The sequence below is a fragment of the Perognathus longimembris genome, chromosome 3 (genome assembly GCF_023159225.1).
Source record: "Perognathus longimembris pacificus isolate PPM17 chromosome 3, ASM2315922v1, whole genome shotgun sequence".
Lineage (NCBI taxonomy): Eukaryota > Metazoa > Chordata > Mammalia > Rodentia > Heteromyidae > Perognathus > Perognathus longimembris.
Window position 1 is genome coordinate 27,067,154 of NC_063163.1, and position 13,044 is coordinate 27,080,197.

The window sequence follows — 13,044 nt, forward strand, 5'->3', positions numbered from 1 at the left end:
GCAGTGGAACTGTGGCTCAAGAGGTAGAGTAATAGCCTTGAGCAAAAAGAAGCCAGATATCATTAATAATGCCACTTAATGTGCAGAAAAATATTTTTATTAAATGTTTCATCCAATTTATGGAAAATTGCAATACTAACTTATTGTACTTTTAATTCTCAAAGATTTTATAGAAGTTTTATCATTTTATTTTTATGTGAGCTATAACTTGCATAATTTCATCAAATTAATTAACTAACCAATGTAACCAAATCAAAGCTCAATTTTTAATCCCCAAATTTTAACACATTGACTTTTACTTATGAAATTTTCCCTACTTGGTCAAACTGTTCTCAAGAAACACTTCACTTAACTTAATGAGCATAGTGATACACTACTTGACCACCTTATAATTCAGAGTAAACCTTTACATGTTTTTTTAATTTTTAACAATACTTCTAGTATTATTTTAAATATCCTCAATATTTTCCATACAATAGAGTCACATTAATAATAAACAAATTTTATTGTTAATAATATTGTTACTAATAATAAACAAAATGTATTGTTAATAAGAATATTCTGACAACTACACTGACACTTGACTCTATTGATTTCCTAATGATATGCTTTTTCTTGCTCCTGAACTAACAATCACAACTAGATATAAGACCTTTTGCATTCAACTTTTGCTGTATTAAATAGCTGAGATGATTACCCAACAATTCTGCCCTAAATGTCACTCTTGCCAGACTCTGCTAAAGTCACTTGACAATGGTTAACACATTGCTGTAAAACAACCCAAGCATGGTGCCTGTCAATGTTTATTTCTTTGCTTTGATTAAAGTTGACCTACTCCATACTCATAAATGTGCAATGTTTCTATTCCAATGTTTTCATTCATAGAGTAGTTCTAAAAGGGAAGGTAGTTTTTTGGGGGTTAGGTGAGTGAGGGAGTCTGTCCCCTACCTCTATTACATTTTAGTGAAAGATACATTTTTTTAAAATATTTTATTTTATTTTTAGAGCAGGATGTATAGTGCAATTGATAAGAGGTGCTAGAAAGCATATTTCTTGTGTCCATAGTCACCCGTAGAAATTTGGTAAAGTAAACTTTTGACCATCTACTTGCTCTTCATTATGATTCTTATTCTCTGAAGTCACATTCTTTGTCCATCTCAGAGCCAGACATTTTGAATTGACAGCATCCACATCCTGCTCTGCCATACTTCTCTAGAGCGAATTGCAAAACTGCTTTTGGATCAGCCCGTTGTATTATAATCTCACTTCTTGTATGATGAATTATACTTCCATTACTCTTAGATAAAATTGTATATGTATTTCAATGGTGATAAAGTGAACTGATATTTTTTACAGCTATCGTCTTTTAGCACACATACAGTCACTGCTTATTTTTCTAACTTCCTTAAACTTTTACCTTCATCAATTTCCAGGGTAATAGGTTTAGGTTAGAAGTCCTTACCTGGACTCTGTGTTGGTTAATGAAAAATGGAGTCTTTTGGACTCTACTGCCTGGGCTAACTTTGGAGCATGATCCTCAGATCTCATTGTATTAAGTATGTAGGGTCTAAAAAATCATTGATGTTGGGTTGCAATAACTACTTTAAAGTATATCTCAGTACTTTATAAGCATGGAATGTCATTTATACTTTATTTTTAATTGAAATTTTTTATTCAATATTTTAAAGTACTTAAATGATGTTTTATGTCTCTAGTTAAACATTATAGGCTGACCTGGAACTCATAAATCTCTTTTCACCATTGTATGTTGGGATTATAACAAAAACACACCATACATGACTTACCAATTTTGCCAAAGAACATGCATTGCATTGCTTCACATGCTTAATGTCTTGTACAGTGAATATTATAGATGTAAGATTTTAATAAACTAGTGATAGTGAATAACTATATCAAAATTACTCTTGTCATCCTCAAAAGAATATCAGTGACATTAAGGTTATGCATACACTCTTACACTGAAACAACAACTCAATATTATTAGGTCCTTTGTGATATTGCATAGATTATTACAATAAGTGTGACTAGTATACTGTTTCTTATTTCCCGAAAACATAGAGAGATCATAGTATCCAGTGGACATAGTTTCATGATCTCAGTTTATTCTAGTTTAATTTAAAATGTCAGGAGACATACAATTCCAAAATAGACAATCTTCTGTCAAACTAACAGAAATTTTCAAAAATATACAGAAAATAGTTAAATTTGATCAATAATGCCATTTGATTAGATTTCATCTTAATATTGGATTGCATCGGTGTCATTGGAGGGAGATGCAATTTGGATCACTCATTGTACTATAATTTTCAATACTATTTATCTTAATTTACCATTACAGCTCACTGATGTGCTCCAGCTATCAAAGAAGGTCAATGCATCCTCCTTTGGGTACTTTAATTTTTGGCAGCAATTTTTATTTACTGATCATAAATGTACCTTAGATTTTTACATTGTTATTTTATGTAATAATGTCAAGGACAAACATTCTGAAGCATATCTAATAGCATGAGAACTAATTTTTCCCTTCTACCATTCATTATCCCATTAAATTTATAGATAACTGAACAATCCTGGAGCTGGATTGATGGGATATGTTCAATTTTCTACAAAAGGTTTTGGTTTTGTTTATATTTTTTTTACTCTTCTTAATTTTGAGAATGGATGTGCCTAGAGTACAGAAAAAAAGAGGAATGAGAAAAAATAGTAGAAGCAAAATTTACATCAAAGTTATGGAACCTATATTCTTGATTCTGCTAAACATTGAGCATAATATGTCTGAATATAAAATATGCATGAATAAATTAGAAAAGGTTTAGTAATTTAGAATATGTAATCCATCAACTATTCTTATTGAAAATATTTCTTTGTGGGGCAGTATACTTTTGATGCATTTTTGTGTTGTTGGGATTCGAACTCAGGCTCTGTTCTCAATAAAACACATTCTATAACTTGAAGTATATCACAATGCCTTGTGGTTTTTCTTTCTTATTGTTTAGATGGAATCTTGATTTTCACAGGGATAGATCATAACCATACTTCCTATGCCATCCAAGTAGCTGGTGTTTAAAATATCTGTTCTAACCCTGTTGCAAACAACTTTGAAAACTTACTTGCAATGTTGAAGAGTAGAGCTACAATCAACTTTTTTCTTTTAATATTTTTGTTTTATAGTTTATTTTATTATTTATTTTATTATTTATTTATTTATTTAGCCAGTCCTGGGACTTGGGACTCAGCGTCTGAGCACTGTCCCTGGTTTCTTTTTGCTCAAGGTTAGCACTCTGCCACTTGAGCCAAAGTGCCACTTCTGGCCGTTTTCTGTATATGTGGTGCTGGGGAATTGAACCCAGGGCTTCATGTATAAGAGGCAAGCACTCTTGCCACTAGGCCATATCCCCAGCCCCTACAATCTACTTGTATTCAACCAAGCATGTTTACTGTAATATTTCTTTGTAATGTAATGTATCTGTAGGCTATTCTGTACTAATCTCTTGCTTACCTGTCATTACATTAGACTCTTGCTTGTTATTAAATAGACTGTTGTCTACTGTATTGTACTCTTGTATACCTGTCATTATATTCAGTACCTTTTTTTGTTTTTTTTAGTTGTGGGGCTTGAACCCTGGGACTGGGCACTGTCTCTGAGCTCTTCTGCTCAAGGCTAGTGCTCTACAACTTGACCCACAGGGCCACTTCGGGTTTTCTGGTGGTTAATTGGAAATAAGAGTCTCAGGGACTTTCCTGCTAGGGCTGGATTGGAACCTCAATCCTTACATCTCAGCCTCCTGATTAGCTAGGATTACAGGCATAAGCCAGCAGAACCCAGCCCTGAGCTAATTCCTGAATGAATGTAATCTAATGAATGTCACAAAACATATATTTTTAAAGAAAATATTTCAATATCTCTGGTATTTTATGAAAAATATTTAACTCTATGCTGATTATTTTTTATTATTTGTCTTGAAAATTGTTCTACACTAATATTAACTTTTACACCTATTTATAGGGTTACTGTTATTACCATCATTATTATTAATTATTATTATTAGAGAGTTGGGATTGAATTTAGGCCTTTATTGCCAGCCAAGCATTGTACCACTCATGCCACAGCCATAGTACATATTTTTCCATAGAGATATTTTAATTTTTAATATATTCAAAAATTGTGGATGTTTGTCTATGGATTAAGTGTTTATACTAAAGGCAAACTGTTTGCATAGTGGTTAAACTCCTTACTAACTATATTGTCTTGTTAAAGTTATTTTGTCTGTTTGTTCCTCACTTTCTCTACCCGTAAGAAAAATATTAGAATTCACAAGTTCTCATAAAATACAAGTTGGCTAACCTGAAGAAATTTAGAAGAGCATATTCTGTACAATGTTGAGCCAATAGATGCCAACTATTATTTTGATAAACAACTTCACTGTTATTTGAATGTACATTATGTAGAAGTAAGAGTTCTAATTTTGTGTGAATATTTTAATAGATTGTCATTTTCGTTTTTTGCCTTTTAAAAATTTACTTATTTTTGTCAAAGTGATGTGCAGAGGGGTTACAGTTTAATATGTAAAGCAGTGAGTACCTTTCTTACTAAACTTGTTACCTCCTCCCTTATTTTTCTCTCACCTTTCCCACAATCCCACTGCTCCCCCCAGCCCCAGAGCTGTACAGTTGGTTTACAGCATACTCTCTTGTAAGTATTGTTGTTGAATTGGTTAACCTTATATCCTTTTTCTCTCCATTTTGATGTTCCACTTCCCTTCCCTAGTTCTGATAAAAGTATATAAAATACACAGGGTACCAAAATCAGTTACAGTGACATCAGGGTAAAACCATGAGAAAGAAAGACAAAAGAAAAAAGGCTAATTTCACATGGTACATTGAAAAGAACAACAAGAATGATAAAACACAAATTTTCATAACTTGGTCTTCATTTTACTTAGCATCACCTTATGTGTTCATATATACATAGCTATTGAGCTATTGTGATCTGCTGCTAGGACTATCCTAGACATGTACTAATCATTAACATGTATATCTGAATGTCCCATTAGATCAGGTTTAAAAGATTTCCGTTATCATTGTCTCTTACATACAGATAAACCTATTTCTTTGATTCATGTCTATTAATTTGTCACATATGATTTGTAGACAAACCATCTGAAGTAGAGTTCCTGAGGAAAAGATGAGGGTATCCCACTTTTCTTCCTTCCATATACTCTGTTGCTCTTACATTTGCTGTTGTGCATAGTAGGTTCAGGAATGGAAATCCAGCCTCCAAAATTACAGAAAGTCAGTCTCAGTACTTCATGAGTTATACATTCTTAGATATGCTATCTTAGATATGCACTAAGCCAACAGGAGTTTATCTTGGTATCTATGATTAGGAGCCAGATCTAGGCCATTGTTTTATATATATATAGCCATCCAAAGACTCATACTACCTGTTAATAAAAATGAGACTTATCCTGCCACCACAGAAATAACTGTTTTTCTTTCTTTCTTTTTTTTTTTTTTTTAAAGGACAGACACCCGGCTGATCTGGTTATTTATTTATTTATTTATTTATTTATTTATTTTTGCCAGTCCTGGGCCTTGGACTCAGGGCCTGAGCAAGACCTTCCCTGGCTTCTTCCCGCTCAAGGCTAGCACTCTGCCACCTGAGCCACAGCGCCCCTTCTGGCCATTTTCCATATATGTGGTGCTGGGGAATCGAACCGAGACCTTCACGTGTAGGAGGCAAGCGCTCTTGCCACTAGGCCATATTCCCAGCCCCCTCATTTTTTTTAATTCCAAAAGATTTAGACAAAAACTTTCATAGTCATCTTCCAGTCAACCACTTGTTGTTTGATAATACCTGCCTAATGCAGAAAGGGAAACTTCAAGAAGCATGTACATACAGAGCCACCCTATTTTTAAAATTGATGGGTGGCTCAGCAGTAACACACCTGCCCAGCAAGCATGAGACCCTATTGCAAAACAAAAAGAAGAACAAAACAAAACAGAAACAAAAAGTCTATTTTAACCATACTATCAAAAAAAAGTATAAGAAAATAAAGTATGCAAGTATGATCAGAGTAATGGTAATTGTCCCCATGACCTGTAACTGTGTACATACTTCAAGAAGGTCTTGGAGAGAAGTGAAACAAACTGCATTAATTTGATTGGATAATTGAGGAGACAAATATGCTCTGACCATTTGATAAAGTGCCAAAAAGACTTTCAATGATTTCTTTGTACATGATAGAAGCTAGTTTTGCTCTCCTTGGACCAATAATAAACATTTCTAATACTGATAAGAAGACTTGAAATCATAATTATTAGAGAGATTGACCTACCAAAACAGACAAAAGTAATATACTCATGTATTGTTCATTTAAAATGATATAACAATGCTGACATATCACTGTCATTGTAAGTCATTGGCAGTTTCAAAATTGTCTCTTTTTGCCTACAGTTTGGATACTGTATTGACATTAAGAACCTAGTCCATTTTAGTTGATTTTCACAAAATATGACTTATTAACTTCATATTCCTTAAACAGCTGAATTAGTGATTACTTTAGAACTTGGAATCATAGAAGCAGGCACTATATTTTATAAAACCTTAATTCAATCTAAATATAAACCTACGGATAGACTTTGGCAATGTTTTTGAAGTTTTTTTTTTTATTGAAGTTGCTTATCAAAGTCAGAGGCCACTGTACTGCAAGCTCTGTCTCTCTTTGAATAATAATCTTGCATAATCAAATAAAGTTACTGAAGTGTATACAATCATATTATCTAATGCTGTTTGTGATGCTTTAACATGGGCTTTCTGAAAGCTAAAGAAATATGCGTTCTCATCATAGCAGTAATAAACAGAGGCAATTATGCATAATTATGGAGATTAAATTCTAATTATGGCTCAATTTCAATAATATCCCTGTACACAAATCTTTTCAAGTTTTTAGTGACATGAAAAGATGAAGGTAACTCAAGGTACTCATTCTCATTGTAAGAAAGGGATATATTATATTGTGTGTTTCTATCTACATGCATAGTTATCGCTTCTATAAAATAAGAGCCCCAAAGAATTTGTTTTGTTTTCATATCTCAGAATTATATCATATGAAAATTTACAAAGAATCATTCTTTGTTGGTTCCATGTATCACAGATGTTTTTAAATGAAAATTTACATTTTCCTGATAGGCTTTCAAATATTTTCTTCTTAAACATAATATTTTTAGAACACATATGAAAATCACTCACATGTTGTAATTATCATTAAAAATGTAAAAACACAGTATGACAAAAGTAAACGATATACAACATTCTATTTACATTAAAGGAAAACAAAGTTATTTCATTGACTTAAAAACAAACAAGAACAAAAACATGATTGATAACAATGAGGTAAATTCATTTTATTACTAATCAAATTTTATTTGTTTATTTATGTATTTGTCAATTGTGGAGCCTCAACTCAGGGCATCTGTCTCTAGCTTCTTTGTGCCCAAGGCTAGTAGTGTTGTATCATCTGAACCACAGCACCACTGGTTTTTGGGTGGCTAATTGGAGATAAGAGTCTCACAGGGATTTTCTGCTGGGGCTGGTTTTGAACGAACATCCTCAGATCTCAGATTCCTGAGTTGCTAGGATTACAGGCCTGTAAGAGTCATTAGTGCCAGACCACTATTAAAATTATATAATGACGTACACCTTCTACTTGCACAGACCAAACTAATTTTATCCCCGTCACTTTCTATTATAAATTAATTTACATAAACAATGTTATAGTCATTATTCATACTATTTTTCTAAGTTAACTTGTGTATGTATGTAACTATGTATGTAGATTTTATTTATTCATTTATTAATCTATTTATCTATGTGCCAGTCCTGAGACTTGAACTTAGGACCTGGGCACTGTCCCTGAGATTTTTTTGCTCTTGCCTCTTAGCCACAATTACACTTTTGAGTTTTTTGGTAGTTAAGTGGACGTAAGAGACTCATGGACTATTCTGCCCAGTCTGACTTCAAAGAATAATTCTAACATATGAGCCTCACGAAAGGCTAGGATTGCAGCTGTGAGACACCAGTACCTTCCTTTGTTTTAATGCATGTCAGGCCTTTTTGTGAACTGCTCTACATTCCTCCCATTGAAACACTGGTGATGAGTCTCCCATATGAATTAAGGAGATGGCTCATGGCATTAAGTAACTTGATCACAATTCATTTGGTCTTTATTCCGTGACTTACTTCTATATCATTTTTTTTTCCATTGCAATGAGAGTTTGTCTGAATTTTAGAAATTCACTTAGGAAACATCTAGTACAAATATTTATTTTTATTTTTATTTTATTTTTATTTATTTATTTTTCTTTTTGCCAGTCCTGGGGCTTGGACTCAGGGCCTGAGACTGTCCCTGGCTTCTTTTCGCTCAAGGCTAGCACTCTGCCACTTGAGCCACAGCACCACTTCTGGCCATTTTCTGTATATGTGGTGCTGGGGAATCGAACCCTGGGCCTCATGTATATGAGGCAGGCACTCTTGCCACTAGGCCATATCCCCAGCCCCTAGTACAAATATTTCCAATGGCTTTAAAATAAGGTAATGTTTAAAACGATAATATTTTGCAAATTCCTGATTTTTTTTACCTTAAATATATTCAAATAAACTGGGTCTGTTTTCTAATTCATGCAATATCACTTATCATTTATCACTTATTATCAATATCATTTATGTGAATTTTTCCAAGGTAATCATCCCCCAGTTCAATTTATTTTTGCTTATAAATTGAAAGGCAATCTCAATCTAGTTTCATAAAATAACATAAAACTTTGTAGCAAATATCTGAAATATAATGTGGGTGTGTTTGATTGTACCATCATGGAACTATAACCGAAGGGAAAAACCCCAAGATTTTTTGTACATATAATCCAAATGTATTTCTTATATACTACATCGAACATATTTATGTAATATTAAAATAAAGTAAAATGAAAATCTCTAAAGCTTACTCTAATATTTTATAATCTTTAGAAAAAGAGGTATATTGTTATTTATCACTATTTTCTGAATGTATATTTTTGATGTGTAATCATTTTAATTAAAGGTATATATTTCAAAGGTGTTTTTCTTTTTCTTTTTCTTTTTTCTTTTCTTTTTTTGGCCAGTCCTGGGGCCTGGACTCATGGCCTGAGCACTGTCCCTGACTTCTTTTTGCTCAAGGCTAGCACTCTGCCACTTGAGCCACAGTGCCATTTCTGGCCGTTTTCTGTATATGTGGTGCTGGGGAATTGAACCCAGGGCCTCATATATAGGAGGCAAGCACTCTTGCCACTAGGCCATATCCCCAGCCCCCAAAGTTTTGTTTTTTAATTGATTTTTTTGTCAAGGTGAGGTACTGAGGGGTTACATTTATGTATGTAAGGTAATGAGTGCATTTCTTGTCAAACATTCTTACCCCCTCCCTCATTTTTCTCCCACTTTCCCTTCCCCTCCCAACTCTTTGCCAATTGTATTGTTAGTTTCCAACATATTGTCTTGTGAGTATCACTGTTGCTTTGGTTCACTCTTTGTTTTTTATCTCACCACTTTTTTGTTCCCCTACCCTTCACCAGATCAGATAAACACATATAAAAGAAACAGGGTACGAAAATCAAAAACAGTAACAGCAGATGATAAACCAAAGGGGCAGAGGGAGAAATGAAAGAAAAAAATAAATAACTTCAGACAGTATATTAAAAACAACAACAAAGAAAAAGAAACCTCTTATTCCCATATCTTGGAGTTATATTGCTTACTCTCAAATTTGTGTTCATTGCCTTATCATAAGCAATCTCAAACCACATAATTATTATCAAAATTTGAGATGATATCTAATAAGTAACAATACTTTGCAAGACTTTTTAGAATATCTCTTTAAATTTTTTTATTGTTAATATTTCATACAGAAAAATTATACTGCTTTCCAACCCAATTTTACTTTTTATTGTTAGATATAAAATAGGTGTACATATAAAATTTGGGCCACATGAAAGTATGCTTTTAGCTGTGAATTTCAAAGCACAAAAATTATGAACATGTAGCATTCTACATGTAGAATTCTAACTGATCCTAACATAAAACTCATTGCTCATCTAATTCATAATTTTTACTCTCATTTACAAGAAAAGAGCATGTTAAATTTTGCATGCATTCTCTGTTATTATCTATAGTATTTTCAAATACACCACTGAATAGTGGGTTAGTTTTGCATTTTTATATGCATGAAGGTGTACAAATTTTGTGATTAGCTATATCTTTTTAATAATGCATAATTTTGATCAAGTATCAGTGAAGAACAATAATTTTTAAGGTCTAAGTTGTCTTTTATTGAATTAATATACTTCTACTCATTCTTGTAATCTCTTGTTAGATTATATAGGTGATTTTTGGTGGTTTTAATAGGAAATGGAAGTGTTATTAAACACATTCTTGAAATATCTCTCTCATTTAATTAGAAACTAATTTTTAGGTTTTGTTTTTTTTTATTTCCTCGTAGGGGAGGAACACAAGGTGCAATGCCTCTGTGCCTCTAATCACATGAAATAATATTCACTGAAATGAACTCCCAGAAATGGAAACAAGTGTTGTTTTTTGTTTGTTTTCTTTTGTTTTTATTTGGTTTTGTTTTCTTTTCATTTTTTCTTGGGTGGGGAAAAGGTGCACAGAATTGAAGGGATAAAGGATGAACAAGTCCAGCACTGGTGCTCCGTAGACACTATGTTGAAAATCAATTATATAACTTAAAGGACAGGAATGGGAGGTAAAACTTGGGAGAATGAGAGAACTGGTGATATTCTCCAAAAAGAAATATTCTCTTGATCTGATTTATGTAATTCTAACCCTTTTTTATCACTTCTATAGTGACAAAAAATGAAAATTAAAGGAACAGAGGTCAAAGATTATGAATTGTCTCCTTAACATATGCTTAAATTAGAAGGTGGCAAGGGAGCCTTGGAGAAAACTTTGCAGACCTGCCTTTGATCTTTGGGAAGATGGATTTCATCTTAGTCGCTCTCTACAAGTACGGCTAATCAGAAAGGAAAACAAAACAAAACAACAACAACATCTCACTACTTTAGTGTGTGTGGTTCTTTATGATGTTACTTCTGCATGTCGCGCGTATTAAATGGGTTAATTGGAGGATCCAGTTGTGATTCCACGTCTCTAGACTTGATTTTCCTTGTTGGTGAACATGGTGATGAAGCCCACAGAACCAGTAAACTCTGTTGTGGTAGATGGACGCCTTGCTCAGGCCTAAATCTGTGATCTTCAAATGCCCCTCTTCATTCAGGAGGATGTTTTCAGGCTTCAGGTCTCTGGAGATGATGCCCAGGCAGTGGAAATGGTCCAGAGCCAGCAGGAGCTCAGCCAAGTACAACTTTACGTCTTCCTCTTTGGAGAGTTGGATGAAGGGTCCCCTACACTCAGGTAGAGTGGACTTTCCCTTCCATGGATTTCAGGAAGATTTCAATAGCTAGGATTTCAGGAGGAAACAGCCATCACCTAACCATGGTTCATTTTTTACATACTGTACATCAACTATGATTACTTCATTTTTCACCCAACCCCATTCCTGTCCTGTGCCCACCTTTTGCTTACCTCCCTCAAAAACTATTTCTGCTTCTGGCATTTAATTTGATTAACAATACCATCGTTTTTCAGAGAAGTTACATGTTGGAGTCCTTCCCCAAATGTACTATACTTTCGTTAGTGTGTATATATTAATAAAATCCTGTATATGTATGTTTGTATTTTAGATCGCTTTATAATGAATAAAATCATTAGTAGGCAAAGTTAAAGTCATTTAAATGTTTGTATTGAAAGATATTGTACAAGGGAACTAATGAATAGCACCCTCTATATTGATCATCTAAAAGAGCCTCAGGTTCCTGATGTATAGGATTTCAACAAGAAGCTCCGATTCCATCTTAACCTCTGTAAATGCATCACTCTAAAGATGTCCCAGGTGCAACCTGTCTGCCTGGCCGCCTTGCAGCTCAGCAGATGTTCCTGTCAACGTGTTGTGAATGATAGCATTTCCTCTGTGCTTCTCTTTTCCTGCCTCTCAGGAAAGATCAGGGATCATTAGTTTGGATGCACAAATCATCATCCAAACAACCTTATGGAGTAAATTACTTGTAATTCTACATCTAAAGTGTTTTTGTTTGTTTGCTCGTTTGTTTTTTGTTACTGATGTCTTGAAAACATACTCATGTCTGATAATCTCTGTGATTGATCTTTTGCATAAATCTTCTTTGGAATACTGACGGAAACTTTACACACAGTAAGAAAAATGAAACTTTTAGTATGCATTGCAATACATATTGGAGACATGATATTGATGACTGCAATTCATTGGGAAAATAAATTAATCACTGAAGAATCTATTATTCTAAGGTTTTTGCATGTATGGAGCCATATAGATTCAATTTATGACTTGAAAATGGTTTTATATTGTGGCACCATGGAAAGGATTTAGTACATTTAATGCATCTTTAATACAACCATTGTTATTTCAAACCAGTAACAATTACTAGAATAGGCGAATTGCATTAATGGTAGAAGTGACAAGCTAAATCTTCATTAACTACATTTACTCCTTCAGGAAATTGCATTCCTAAAAGGTGAGGCCTATCAGAACAAAAGTCTGTTAGATGTAGACTTTCATTACTAATTTCAGCATATCTAATATTTAAAACGATATCTACTAAACTCAAATTAATTGACATATTCTTTATTCCATCTTAAATATTCCAAGGACACTGATGTATCTTATACCAGAGAAGATGTAGTCTCTGTTTCATATAATGTTTCCTTAGTCTTTGCTATTTTATATTACTATTTACTCTTTATCTGAGGACTTATTTGAAAGCCAGAAGGGCAGAGCAGCAGGGTCTCCTAGGCTTGTAGTTACTGCTTCTCAGTCTGACAAATCAATATAAAATGTGAGCCTCAAATCTGATATCATCAACCACATTTTCTCATTTTCT

At 33.5% G+C, this 13,044-nt stretch overlaps 1 pseudogene; it reads left to right on the forward strand.

Annotated features, from left to right (window-relative positions):
- The first annotated feature begins 11,246 nt into the window (after positions 1-11,246).
- LOC125347570 overlaps positions 11,247-13,044 on the forward strand; it is a 173,273-nt pseudogene continuing 171,475 nt past the window's right edge.